At 42.0% G+C, this 14914-nt stretch overlaps 1 protein-coding gene and 1 pseudogene across 2 annotated transcripts in view; one reads left to right on the top strand and one right to left on the bottom strand.

Moving 5' to 3' along the window:
* Window positions 1-14914, bottom strand: part of CTNNA2 (catenin alpha 2) — a 1309400-nt gene that overhangs the window by 375961 nt on the left and 918525 nt on the right. The window lies entirely within an intron of this gene.
* LOC150006309 (eukaryotic translation initiation factor 4E pseudogene) lies at window positions 13361-14131 on the top strand (annotated as a pseudogene).

Here is a 14914-nt window from a genome sequence, read left to right as displayed (position 1 = left end):
GTTATGTGAGATATCTGATATTTTCTTGCCTATGATTTCCTCTAGGACTTTTATGTTGTCGTGGCTTACATTTAAGTCTTTGATCCATCTTGAATTTATTCTCATGTGTGGTGTAAGTTGGTGGTCTAGTTTCATTTTTTTGCAAGTCCCTGTCCAGTTCTCCCAGCACCACTTGTTAAAGAGGCTCTTCTCACTCCATTTTATGTTCCTTCCTCCTTTATCAAATATTAGTTGACCATAGAGGCCTGGGTTTATTTCTGGACTCTCTATTCTGTTCCACTGATCTATGTCTGTTCTTATGCCAGTACCAGACTGTTTTGATCACAGTGGCTCTGTAGTATTGTTTGATATCTGGTGTTGTGATTCCTCCTGCTACGTTCTTCTGTCTCAAGATTGCTTTTGCTATTCGGGGTCTTTTTTGGTTCCATATGAATTTATGGAGTATTTGTTCTAGGTCAGTGAAATATGTCATTGGTATTTTAATAGGGATTGCATTGAATCTGTAAATTGCTTTGGGTAGTATGGCCATTTTGATGATGTTGATTCTTCCCATCCAAGAACATGGTATTTGCTTCCATTTATTTGCATCTTCCTTAATTTCTTTCTTCAATGTTATGTAATTTTCAGTATACAGGTCTTTTATCTCTTTGGTTAAGTTTACTCCTAGGTACTTTATTTTTCTTGTTGCTATAGTAAATGGTATTTTCTTTTTTGTCTCTGTCTCTGCTATTTTATTGTTGGTGTAGAGAAATGCCTTAGATTTCTGTATATTTATTTTGTACCCTGCTACTTTGCCAAATTCACTTATTATATCGAGTAGTCTTTTAGTGGAATTTATAGGATTTTCTAGGTATACTATCATGTCATCTGCATATAATGATAGTTTTACTTCTTCTTTCCAAATTTGGATGCCTTTTATTTCTTTTTCTTGTCTGATTGCTGTGGCTAGGACTTTCAACACTATGTTGAATAGGAGTGGAGAGAGTGGACAACCTTGTCTAGTTCCTGAATTCAGGGGGAATGCTTTTAGTTTTTGTCCATTGAGTATGATGTTGGCCTCAGGCTTCTCATATATAGCCTTAATTATGTTAAGGTATGCTCCCTCTATTCCCATTTTGCTGAGTGTTTTCATCATAAATGGGTGTTGTACTTTATCAAATGCTTTTTCTGCATCTATTGATATGATCATGTGATTTTTGTCTTTCATTTTGTTTAGGTGATGTATTATATTTATTGATTTGCGAATATTAAACCATCCTTGCATCCCTGGGATGAATCCCACTTGATCGTGATGTATGATCTTTTTGATGTATTGCTGGATCCTGTTTGCCAATATTTTATTGAGGATTTTAGCATCTATGTTCATCAGCGATATTGGCCTGTAGTTTTCCTTCTTTGTTGTGTCTTGACCTGGTTTTGGGATTAGGATAATACTGGCTTCATAGAAAGAGTTTGGGATTTTCCCCTCTTCTTGGATTTTTTGGAACAGTTTGAGGAGGGTAGGAGTTAGTTCTTCCCTAAATGTTTTGTAGAATTCACCTGTGAAGCCATCCGGTCCAGGGCTTTTGTGTGCTGGGAGATTTTTGATTACTGTTTCAATTTCCTTCTTTGTTATTGATCTGTTGAGACTTTTCACTTCTTCCTGATTTAGTTTTGGAAGGTTGTATGTTTCTAGAAATTTGTCCATTTCTTCTAGATTGTCAAATTTCTTGCCATACAGTTGTCTGTAGTAATTTCTAACTATCATTTGTATTTCTGTGGTATCAGTCGTGATTTCTCCTCTTTCATTTCCGATTTTGTTTATTTGGGTCTTCTCTCTTTTTTTCTTGATTAGTCTGGCTAGAGGCTTGTCGATTTTGTTTATTTTTTCGAAGAACCAGCTCCTAGTTTTGTTGATCTTTTGGATTGTTTGTTTAGTCTCTATGTCATTTAGTTCTGCTCTGATCTTGATGATTTCGTTCCTTCTTCTTGCCCTAGGCTTTGTTTGTTGTTGTTCTAGTTCTTGTAGCTTTATGGTTAGGTTTTTTATTTGAGAACCTTCTATCCTTTTCAGATATGCCTGTATTGCTATGAACTTCCCTCTCAGGACTGCTTTTGCTGTGTCCCACAGGTTTTGGGCTATTTTGTGTTCATTATCATTAGTTTCTAGAAATTTCTTGATTTTTTCTTTGATGTCATTGTTAATCCATTCATTCTTTAATAGCATGTTGTTCAATCTCCATGAGTTTGGGTGTCTTTGATTTTTTTCTCTGAGGTTGATTTTTAGTTTTAAGGCACTGTGGTCTGAAAAGATGCTTGATATGATTTCAATCTTCTTGAACTTTTTGAGGCTTGTTTTGTGTCCTATCATGTGGTCTATCTTTGAAAATGTCCCATGTGCATTTGAAAAGAATGTATGTTTTGCTTCTTTGGGGTGGAAAGTTCTATATGTATCAGTTAGGTCCATGTGGTTTAGTGTGTTGTTCAATGCCAATATATCCTTGGTGTTTCTTTGCTTCGATGATCTGTCTATTGTTGATATGGAGTGTTGAAGTCCCCTACTATGAGTCTGTTGTTGTTGATATACTTTTTGTGGTCTTCTCGTCGTCGTCGGCAGCCGTCCGTCTCGAGAGACGATGGCGTAGCTTCCTGAGAGTCTATCTGCACCGCCGAGAATGGCTGTGCAGTCCGATTCGGGAGTGACAATCCCTGCCGCACTTGGTACAGGTGAAGGCAGATGGCTGTTGTTGCTGCTGTTGACGCTGCTTCCGCCTCGATCTTTTCTGGGCCGCCTCCTCGTTGCGCGCAGCCTCCGCGCGTGACGTACCTTGCCTGGCCGCGAGCCTCCAGGCTAGGCGGTCGTCTGCTTGAACTTCCCATGTGTTGAGATTGATGGAGCATTGTGTCATGTCCTTTTTGCAGATGTCTTTGAACCGCAGTTTTGGGCGCCCTGTCATCCTCTTGCCTTCTGCTAGCTCGCCGTAGAGGAGGTCTTTGGGGATACGGCCTGCATCCATTCTTTTGACATGGCCGAGCCACCTGAGGCGTCTCTCGCTAAGAACTGCATGCAAACTGCTCATATTGGCTCGCTTCAGCACCTCGGTGTTGGGGACCTTATCCTGCCAGGCGACATGCAGGACGCGTCGCAGGCACCTCATGTGGAAGCTGTTGAGTTTCCTTTCGTGCCTTGCGTAGGTGGTCCACGTCTCGCTACCATAGAGGAGAGTGCTGAGTACGCAGGCTTGGTAGATGCGCAGTCTGGTTTTCTCAGTGAGGCTGGAATTGTTCCACGCTCGCCGGTTCAGTCTGGCCATAACTGTGGCTGCCCTGGCGATTCTCCGGTTGACCTCCAAGTCGACTGACAGAGAGCTCGAGATGGTGGACCCGAGGTAAGTGAAGTCGTTGACAACCTCCAGGGTGTATCCGTCGATGGTGATGCATGGGGGAGTCCCCGTGCCTTGAGCCATAACATTCGTCTTCGTCAGGCTGATGGCTAGTCCGAACTCCTTGCATGCGTGGGAAAGGCAAGTGACTAGCTGCTGGAGTCCCTCTTCGGAGTGTGATGTCAAAGCTGCGTCGTCGGCGAAGAGCATCTCACGGATGAGCACCTCTTTGACTTTGGTCTTGGCTCGTAGACGGGCCAGGTTGTAGAGCTTGCCATCGGATCTGGTGTGAATGAAGACACCCTCGCTGCAGTCCTTAAAGGCGTATTGGAGGAGCATGGAGAAGAAGATTCCGAACAGCGTAGGCGCGAGGACGCAGCCCTGCTTTACTCCGCTGCTGACTGGGAAGGCCTCAGAGGTTGCGCCGTTGTAGGACACCATGCTGTGCATGTTGTCGTGAAAGGACATGACCACAGCAAGCAGATGTGGTGGACAGCCAATCTTCCGTAGCAAGCTGAAGAGTCCGCTTCGACTGACCAGATCAAACGCCTTCGTGAGGTCGATAAAGGCGAGGTAGAGTGGTTTATGCTGCTCGTGACACTTCTCCTGCAGCTGGCATAGGGAGAAGATCATGTCCACTGTTGATCGGCCAGCTCTGAAGCCACACTGGGACTCTGGGTAGACGCGGGAAGCAAGGGTCTGCAGGCGGGCAAGAGCGACCCGGGCGAATACTTTGCCCACGACGCTGAGGAGAGAGATGCCCCGGTAGTTGTTGCAGTCGCTGCGGTCTCCTTTGTTCTTGTACATGGTGATAATGTTGGCGTCTCTCATATCCTGGGGGATGTAACCCTCCTTCCAGCAGAGACAAAGTAGATGGTGGAGCGGCTGTAGCAGGACTGGTTTCCCGCTCTTTAGGATTTCTGGAGGGATTCCGTCGCTTCCTGGTGCTTTCCCGCAAGCGAGGCGGTCGATGGCTTTGCCGAGCTCTGCCGCAGTAGGTGGGGTGTCTAGCTCCTCCATGACTGGTAGGTCTGGGATGGCGTTAAGAGCAGTGTCTGTTACGGTGTTCTTCGTTGCGTACAGCTCGAGGTAGTGCTCGGTCCACCGCCGCATTTGCTGTTCCTGGTCAGTGATGACCTCACCTGTCTTGGACTTAAGGGGGGCGATCTTGGAGGGGATTGGGCCTGTTGCCTTCTTGATACCCTCATACATTCCTCGTGCGTTGCCTATATCGGCGGCTTCCTGAATGCTTCTGCACAGGTTTAGCCAATAGGTGTTGGCACAGTGGCGGGCGGTCTTCTGGACTTTGTTCCTGGCAGCCCGTAGAGCTTGAAGTGTACTGGGAGTGGGCGTGACCTTGTAAGCCAGTAGGGCCTTCCTCTTAGCCTCGATCACGGGTTCCATTTCTTCCCAGTGAGCCTCGTACCAGTCAGCGTTCTTCCGCTCTTTCTTCCCGTAAGCAATAATGGCGGAGTTGTATATGGCGTCGCGGAGACGTGGCCAATTGGATTCGATAATGTCATCTGCCGCCACTCCCTCGCCGAGTGCATCTTCCATCCTGTTGATGAATTGCTGGGTCTTAACTGGGTTGCTGGCACAACTGGTGTTGATGCGTGGGCGACCCTTCATCTTGGAGTGGTGCAACCTCTTCGGCATTATGCGCACCTTGCTTACCACGAGGGCATGGTCCGTGTCGCAGTCTGCACTGTGGTAGCTGCGGGTGAGGAGGGTGCTGCCAATATCCGTTCTTCTGGTGATGACGAGGTCAAGCTGGTCTTCTAGTATTTGCTTTATGTATTTGGGTGCTCCCATGTTGGGTGCATATATGTTTATCAATGTCATATCTTCTTGACGGATTGTTCCTTTAAGTATTATGAAATGTCCTTCTTTGTCTCTTTTTATTGCCCTTGCTTTGAAATCCGTTTTGTCTGATATGAGGGCTGCTACCCCGGCTTTTTTTTCCGGTCTGTTTGCTTGGAATATTTTTTTATATCCCTTTACTTTCAGTCTGTGTAAATCTTTTGTTTTGAGGTGTGTTTCTTGTAGACAGCAAATATGTGGGTCCTGTGTTCTTATGCATTCCATTATCCTATGTCTTTTAATTGGAGCATTTAATCCATTTACATTTAAGGTTATTATTGACGTGTATTTATTCATTTCCCTTTGTACCTCTGTTCCTCTCCTCTCTTGTTTTTTTCTTCTTTTTTTCTTAGAACACTCCTTTTAGCATCTCTTGCAATGCTGGTTTGGTGGAGATGTATTTTTTAAGTCTTCCTTTGTCTGAGAAACTCCTTATTTCACCTTGCATTTTGAATGAGGGCCTTGCTGAGTAGAGTATTCTTGGTTGCAGGCCTTTATTTTTCATTGCTTGAAATATTTTTGACCATTCCCTTCTGGCTTGTAATGTTTCTGTTGAGAAATCAGCTGATAGCCTTATGGGAGCTCCCTTGTATGTTATTTGCTGTTTTCCTCTTGCTGCTTTTAGGATTCTCTCTTTTTCTTGGAATGTTGCCATTTTAATTATGATGTACCTTGGTTGGGGTTTTTGGGGGTTCCTCTTCATTGGAACTCTCTGTGCTTCCTGAACTTGTATAACTTTTTCTCTCATCAGGTTCGGAAAATTTTCTGTCACTATTTCTCTTATCAGTTTTTCAATTCCATGCTCCTTTTCTTCTCCCTTTCTAAGTCCAATGATCCTGATATTATTTCTTCTCATACTATCCTGTAATTCCTTTACATCTTGTTCATATTTTTTTCAATCTTTTTTCATTTTGTTGTATTGTCTGGGAGTTTTTCTCTACATTATCTTCTAACTCACTAATCCGATCCTCTGCTTCTTTTATTCTGCTTTTGAGTGATTCTACTGTGTTATTCAGTTCAGAGATTGAATTCTTCAATTCTTCCTGGTTCTTGTTAATAGTTTCTATGTCATTTTTAATGCTGGTGTAGTTCTCTGAAAGTTCCCTGTAATTTTCTTGGAGCTGCTGGTAACTTCCTTGGAGGTTGTCATAGTTGTTTTTAAGGTTGTCGAGTATATTGAGCTTCTTTACCACCATTGTTCTGAATTCCATGTCTGACATTTGGGCTATGTCTATTTCATCTACCCCTCTTTCTGATGATTCCTCTTTTCTTTTCATTGAGGGGTTATTTTTGCATCTTACCATGTTGGATTCTTCTTGTTTTTATTTATTTATTTATTTATTTATTTATTTATTTATTTATTTTTTGGGGGGTGGTCTGCTTTGACTGCCCTCCTTTGTGGTGTGAGATTCTTTATGGGAGATCTGGGGGTTTCAGTGGTGCAGTCTCTTTGATATCCTGAGCCTGATGTGTTTGGTTTACCCTTTATGTCGTTCGTTTATGCTGTCTGGTTATATTTCAGATGTTCTTTGGTAGGATCTTCCTTCTGGCTAGTTGATTGAGAGTCACTCTATCCACTTTGTCTTGAGTTCTTTTGTGGAGATGCTGTTAAAAACATAAACACATAGCCCAGGCAGGAGACCCACACCCTCAAAAAATATCCCCCACCCTCTATCCCGCTATCGTCAGCCAATGAGCCAGTATTAATATTATGTAAAGAGGTTAGAGCTTTTATACCATAAGAAGAATAGATAAGAGTTGTTTTTAGAGAGGAAAAATATGATTTTTGACAGAGGGGGTGATAGATTAATAATAGTTGAGACTATGCAAGCCAGTAGGTAATATTTACATTGTATGTTAATAAAAATAGAAGAAAAGAATGGAAAAATGTGTAATATAGTAAGAAAGTGGGATTGTATTGTATTGGTTTATATACTATTTATATTCTATTATTTAGAGTGATAGGGGGGCTAAACTAGACACACAAACAAATAAACAACGATTAAAGAGAAAGGATGAGAAGGAGAGGTTATATGAAACACATTAGAGGTATAGTTTGTTTTTCTTTTCCTTTTTTCTTCCCCTCCTCTCCTCTCCTCCTCTCTCCTTTTTTTAAGGGGGAAAAAAAAGAAAAAAAAAGAAAGGAAAAAAGAAAGAAAGAAAGAAAGAAAGAAAGAAAAGAAAAGAAAGAAAAAAGGACAAGAAAAAAGAAGAAAGAAAAAAGAAAGAAAGAAAGAAAGAAAGAAAAGAAAGAAGAAGAAAGAAAGAAAGAAGAAAGAGAGAAAAAAGTAAAAAAAAAAAAAAAAAAAGGAATGTTTTTACTCCATTTTAGCCTTGGTGTGTTGCCTTCTTTTCCTGTGTCCGTAGCTGGTCTAGTGTGGCGGTTCAGAGGTTCTTGTTTCTTGCAGCACTGGTGTGCGCCCGCGGTTGCTGCAATGGTGCGTGCCCGCGGTTGCTGGCACGGCACGCTCCCTTGCTGCCCACTGGAGCCAGCTGAGGTGTCCTGGCGTGCATGTCCCTGCACGGGCGGGGTGGCCGAGAGCTTGCCCCTCGATTGGCGCCTATTGTCCCCGGGCTGAGGTGTTTTCATGCTCGCGTGCCGTGCGTGCCCTTAGTTCCACTGAGCCGAGCTCCAGGAGTTGGTCTCTCTCCTCTTAGGGCGGGGCCATGGACACTTGTGCTCAGTGGAAGTGAGCGTCTGTGAGTCGCTGCCGCCCATTGTTCCTGTGCTGCAGTCACCTGCCTTCCCTCATCCATCTGGGCGGCACGAACAGAGCCTGAGCTAGTGGTCTGCTTTTCCGGCCTGGGGCCCGGCACCCACGGGAGCTGGCCAGGGGTGTCTGCGCATGGTCCTCTGCGTGTTCAGTGGGCCCTCCCTGTGCCCGTTGGGGCACTGATCTTATGTCCGTTGGGGAGTGTCCGAGGGACGCCTGGACTCACGGCCCGCGCACCTGGGCCAGTGAGTGAGAGCACTTCCCTATGCGCGCCCCCGGGACCCAAGGGTAGGGTTGGGGGGTGGATGAGTGCGCCTCTGCGCCTGCGCTCCTCAAGAACAGCCTACCACTCCCAAACTTTCCACCCCTCTCCACCATCCACTAGAGAAAAATATAAAGGAGAATTATGTTCTCACTTGCCCGGCAGCACGCTGTCTCCTGTCCTTCAGCGCCAATGCCACCTGGTCGAGTCCCATCTCTGCCAGCGGGCAGAAATCTGCTCTCCTCCCAACTCCTCTCCGGGGTAGCCTGTGGTCGCCAAAAAGCCTTTGTGTACTTCCAGCCGCAGCTCGGGCAGCCACCCCAGTCAGGAATCCCATTTTGTCCCCTTTTCCCTTCATTATCCTCACTAAACAGGTTGTTCCCAGATGGATTTTCTCTAATCCAGCAGTGCCATGGCTCGACTCCTGCCAGTGTCCAGCTGCTCACTGAGATGTTCTGTCTGCAATTAGCCCAAACTGCAGACAGGTCTTGGGAGCCTGAAAGCGCAGCCTCCCCTCACTCCTCCGCCATCTTCCCTCTCCCATTGGAATTTAATTCAAGTTTACAGAGCCCAGGAATGATCAAACATCAGACTCACTGTATGAATCAATGGCAGCTACTAATCAGCATTCCAATGACCAAGTAGAGTTGATTTTACATTTAGGTATAAATCCCAAACACTGGGAATTATTTGGGCACTTACAAATTATTTGGCAGGACAGGCTTCTGGCTTTGACATTTTATTTATTACATTTCACTAACCTCAGATATGTAAAATGGCTCATTCAGAGATCTCAGCTCTCTAGGTAGGTTCAGGATATAGATTCACTGGCAAACACTTTATTGTTATTGTTAGCCTGCAGAGTTTTGGTTTAGCTCAGCTTTAATTTATTCACATCAAATAAATAACTCTAAAGTAATATGACTTTGAGGACCAGCTTATTTCCTGAAAATTGGATCTCTACATAGTAAAAATTTAAAAAATAAACCCTTGATCCCAAACTCTCCCTTGCAACTAGGCTTATTCAACATGGATTAGGGTTCCAATCAAGGGTGATATGCAAGGCAGAAATGAAAGGAAAAGATGAGGAGCCCGGCTAGAGGAGCTGTCCCTTGTGTCCCTGCTAATATAGAAAAGGTCAGAAGGGAAGGGTCAGGAGATGCCAACTTGCCTCAACTATAACCTTGAGATGCTAAATGCTGAATGTTGATTAAATGGTGAATTAAGTAAGTGCCTAGAACATGGTAAGTGATCAATTACTGTGAACACTGAGGTGAGAAAAAATGAGAAGCATAGAGGGGGGAAAAAAAAAGCAGATTAGCATAAACTCGTAGTCTAGAGAACTGAGTTTGGCCAGAGCATCATGACTGTTTTGAAGAAGGAAAGTGAAGGAAACTAACACCAAGATTTTAGTTATTTCCAAAATAATATAGAAACTCTCAAATGTGAAATTAACACCCCTCTGCTTACTCCCCATGCATGTTAAAGCAAATTAAATTTCATGCCAAATCACTCAAGCAGTCAGTGAGCAGCAGCACATTTCCAATCTCTAGGATTTAAGCTGATTGCTCTAAAAATACAATTCACCAATTGGGCAGCACTGGAGTCAAACATGGCCCTCTTTAATCTTATCTCCTGTCAAGTTGTTTTCCCAGGAATGTGACCACTGTGAACTGTGGGTTGATTCATCTCAAGGCAGTGAGGGATTTTATTTCCATCTGCAACCCAGACGCAGAAGGGAATCATAAACTGACCTGCTGAGGGTATGGAGCCTTTCCCCTTGCTATAGGCAAGCATCACATTGAGGCTCTATTTACCTGACAACAATGTATTTCCTAGTTCAAAGAGTCACTCTCATCTACATTGGGAAAGAAATCAGATTTAATAACATTTGCAACTGAAGTGTGTGTGTGTATATGTGTGTGCATGTTACAGAGCTGGGGTCTTCAAAAATCTCCAGAGCCCTCAGGTTGGGGAATGGGGAGAAGGTAACAGCTTTTAAGATACCTTTGCATAACTATGGCTAGTAGCTAGTGTCTTGGTTATGCAAATAGCTTTGGTTCTTCCAAAGCCCCAAGGAGATGGAAGGGGTTTTGACCATGTAATGGTGCAGAAAGAGCATATGGAGGCTGCACAAGTTTCTGTGAATGGTCAGAACTGGTTACCACACCCACTGCATCACAGGCTCAGTCAGGGATTTAAAAATAGGCGGCAGCCATTTTAGCGAGGAGAATGCCATGAGGCTTTGAAAGGAAAGGCAGAACTCCATTCTGCTTTGAAAGGAACTCCATGCTGCATTGAAAGGGAGAATAAATACCACATGGCTTTGAAAGGGCAAAGAGAAAACCATGTATAATCCAGTGTGATATGGCACATGTTTTCCTGGACTCTTATACAGAGGTTGATGACATCGTACCCCAGATCCTGAACGAGACAGCTGATAGATAAGGGATGGGGAACTTCTGGGCATGTTTTTGGCTTCTAGCCTTTTGGGGAGCAAGGGAAGTACTGGGTCCCGTGGGAGAACGGGGCTCTGAGATGAAGTCCTCTCTGCCCTCCCCAGGTTGGAACACCGTAAATAAAGACCTGTTTTCCTCAACACTAGTTGTTGGGTTTAACAGCAAGGTACCACGTGAAATAACCCCCTTTCTCTCTGCAACATGCACCAGAGTTTCATTTTTAACTTGACTCCCACTTGCTACAATAGGAACCAATTTCCTTTTATTCTCTTCTCACCGCTCATGTGCATTCTAACAAAATGCATATAAATAACTCTTGGAGTTCATCATAGGAATGAGTAATGACTAAGCTCATTTGTTTTTGTTGTTGTTTGTTTATTTGTTTGTTTTCAGTTTAGGCTTCAGATCATCTAGAGTGTTAGTTTAACTTTTACATTATGCTTTATTTGTAGATATTTCCAGAAGCACTGCCACAGAAGAGTTTTGATGAACTGAAGTCCCCTGATTTGAAATGTAAAAGTGTTACATTCAAGCATCTAGAACTTCCTTGTACCTGAGGCCCACATCAATGTTCACAAAAGGTCACAAACCCCTAGACACATGGATGTGTTCACTGAGGCTCTGGGAAAGCAGGTATCTCACAGATATCATCGGACAATGCAAGTGTCTAGACTGGCTTCGAGTGTTTTACATGTTCACTCACTGAATTTTCATTAAATTTTCAACTCTGAAGTGCAGATATATTCTTCACATTACGAATTATTGCAGCGTATGAACTGCAAGGCTTGCCGGAAGGGTTCAGTGAGAGGATGGGCGCACAGCAGCCATGTAATCAAGGCAAGGTCTTTTGCTTTGAAGTAGAACAATTAATGTTTTAGGTGCTATTTCTTGAAACAATGGGCTGGCACTTGATCTTCAACAAGGGTATGTGTGTATATATGTTTAAGAATTTTACGGTAACCTCTAGAATGTAGAATGAATTATAAGAGGCCACTATCTACATGATGGTATCAGTTTGAAGAACCTAATCAATAAGAATGCAACAATATAGTAAGTGTTATCATTGCAGTTGGAAATTTGTGTGAGTGCCCTCAGTTGGCAAATGATTCGGTTAGCACTGCTGGCATTTAGTGGGTAGGGCCAAGGATTCCACACTTCAAGCAAAGCCCCAATAGTCCCTCATACTAAAACAGTTTACCTTTACCCTCTCAAATGTCAAAGCAAATCACTGCTTCTATAGAATTTTAAGATCCATTCATACACTATTATATTTTAAACATCCTCCTAGAATTCATTGTTGTTTTTTATTAAGTATTTCAGCAAATTGTTTATAAATATAGTCTATATAAAAATAAATTTCAGTTTATCCCATGGCCTAATCATCACAGTTTTAATTACAGGGTGGGGCAAAGTAGATTTACAACTGTAAGTTCATGAAACAGAGTTTATTCTTGTATTATTATTCATTAATTATTGTATTATTTTCCATACAAATAACTGTACACTTTTGCCCCACCCTGTATAAAAAGTTGAAAGAAAACTTCTCAATCAAAAAAGATAGTAAAGAAAAATGGCAATGCAAGGAAGGAAAAATGAGAGAAGAAAAGAAATAAACAAGAGAGAGTAAAGTATCTAGGGATTTAATCAAGATGACCAGTGAAGACAAAGAGGGAGGCAATGGGAGCTAGAGAAATCAAGGTAACCATGGTCATTGAGAGGAGAAATGGTGACTAGAATTTGGGGTTAGAGTTCACAAACTGAGATCTTTTTTCTTTCCTAGGATTTTCATATAATGTTTAGACTCTTTTGTGATGCCAAAGACCCCCATCCCCCATAAATAAATGACTCTACAGATCAAGAAAACTGCCTTGTTGGTAAAAATCTCTCAGTGTAACACTGCAGACATGAAACTATTGAGAGCAAAAGTGTTTGAAGCCAAGGTCCTCTTCACATATACACAAATTCCAACTTTCAAAAGAGTAAGAAAAACAACCAGATGAAAGAATCTGCTTTTTCAGGCAGAACAATTCCAGTCTTCATCAGGCAACAGGAACAGACAGGGATCACAGATGGCATGTTCTGGAAGCTATCATTTAATGGAGTCGAGGCTCTCTCAATTGATCCAAGTGCCTTTTACGGTCAGCTATGAAGTGGACACCAAAAAATCCCAGCAAGTTAATCCATTTGTCCTTACATTTTGCCATCTGCTGCTCTCTGTAATCTGAAAGGACATTTTAGTATTCTCAAGAGCAGCCCTTTCCCTTTCTTTTCTTAGAACTTGTTCGTTCTCTGCCCCTTCCTTCCATCTGACCAGAGCAGCAGCTTTGAGGGAAGTATCTACTTCTTGGAAATTATTCCAAACTACTGTACCCAAGACCCCTAACCAACATCTCAAAACATGTGTTTCTCAATCATTCTCAGCTTCTCTAACTTGTTTATTTATCCTTCACTATTTTAAAACAGAACCACAGGGCATACACTACTTTTACTTTCAATTAGCGGAGTGGCTTATGTGAAAAAAATTCAAGCTACATATAAAAAATACAACACAAAAATAAAATAAAAAATTTAAGTTGCTATTATTATTATTATTTATTTTTTGGAAAAACATGGTGGAGTAGATAAGTATGGACTTTAAGAATCAGATAAGGCTTCCCCCACCTCCCCCCTTCGGGAGCGGTTATGCGAGCAGATCGATCTAAGATGGCGACTGTGGAACCAAAACCACCCCTACTCCTCCTAATCCCCCATCTACAGAAGAAGAGAAAACAGAATCTAACCAGTAGGTTGCCAATCCAGAACACTATATTAAACATCCTTTACAGAACAGATGGGCACTCTGGTTTTTAAAAAATGATAAAAGCAAAACTTGGCAAGCAAACCTTCAGCTGATCTCTGAGTTTGATACTGTTGAAGACTTTTGGGCTCTATACAAGCATATCCAGTTGTCTAGTAATGTAATGCCTGGCTGTGACTACTTTTTAAGGATGGTATCAAGCCTATGTGGGAAGATGAGAAAAACAAACGAAGAGGAAGATGGCTAATAACATTAAGCAAACAGCAGGGACGAAGTGACCTTGATCGCTTTTGGCTAGAGACACTGCTGTGCCTTATTGGAGAATCTTTTGATGACTATAGTGATGATGTATGTGGAGCTGTTGTTAATGTTAGAGCTAAAGGTGATAAGATAGCAATATGGACTACTGAATGTGAAAACAGAGACGCTGTTACATATATAGGGAGGGTATACAAGGAGAGGTTAGGACTTCCTCCAAAGATGACGATTGGTTATCAGTCCCATGCAGACACAGCTACTAAGAGCGGCTCCACTACTAAAAATAGGTTTGTTGTTTAAGAAGACACCTTCTGAGTATTCTCATAGGAGACTGCGTCAAGCAATCGAGATTTGGGAGCTGAACCAAAGCCTCTTCAAAAGCAGAGTGGACTGCACTTCAATTTGATTTCCATCTAAATGTTGCACAGATACAAGAGAAGTCTCATTCGTCTTTGTCTTGTACTTCTGTGTTCATCTTTTTTTTTTTTTTTAAGTTTTGGCCAGAGTGTCTGCTTACCCAATCAAACAATTACAGTACACATCATCCCCAGAATCCATAAATGTGTTTCTGGCCCACTCTGTAATAGCTTAGGAGAATTATCATTACAAACATTTTACCTATCCAAAAGTTGAAAAAGAACTTGCATTTCTATACCTTACAGGAAAAGAATTCTGTTTATGTTCCATTGTATGCAGGAGCATATTTTGCTGGTTTGAAAGAGTATGATGCATACAGTTTTCTAGCAATTTTCTTCTTTCCTTTTTTTTGTTTTTTACAGCATTATCTTTGCTGTACTCTTGCTGATGGCTGCTAGATTTTAATTTATTTTTTTCCCTACTTGATAACATTAGTGATTCTGATTTTACTTCTTCATTTGTTTGTTTTTGTTTTTTTCCTCATGTAACATTGGTAAAGGATCCAAGAATATGACACAAAGGTGGAATAAACATTAATTTTGGGCATTCTTTGGTAATTTTTTGTTTTTTTTTATAACTACAAAGCTTTGCTAAAATTTACACATTTCATTCAAATCAGTGATCTATGTTTGTGTGATTTCCTAAACATAATTGTGGATTATAAAAAATGTAACATCATAATTACATTCCTAATTAGAATTAGCATGTCTGTTTTTGTATCTTTATGCTGTATTTTAACACTTTGTATTACTTAGGTTATTTTGCTTTGATTAAAAAATGGCTCA

Source organism: Furipterus horrens, unplaced genomic scaffold (assembly GCF_987537825.1).
Source record: "Furipterus horrens unplaced genomic scaffold, mFurHor1.1.pri manual_scaffold_6, whole genome shotgun sequence".
NCBI lineage: Eukaryota > Metazoa > Chordata > Mammalia > Chiroptera > Furipteridae > Furipterus > Furipterus horrens.
Note: the sequence above shows the minus strand (reverse complement) of the source record. Positions and strands in the feature narration are given on the sequence as shown.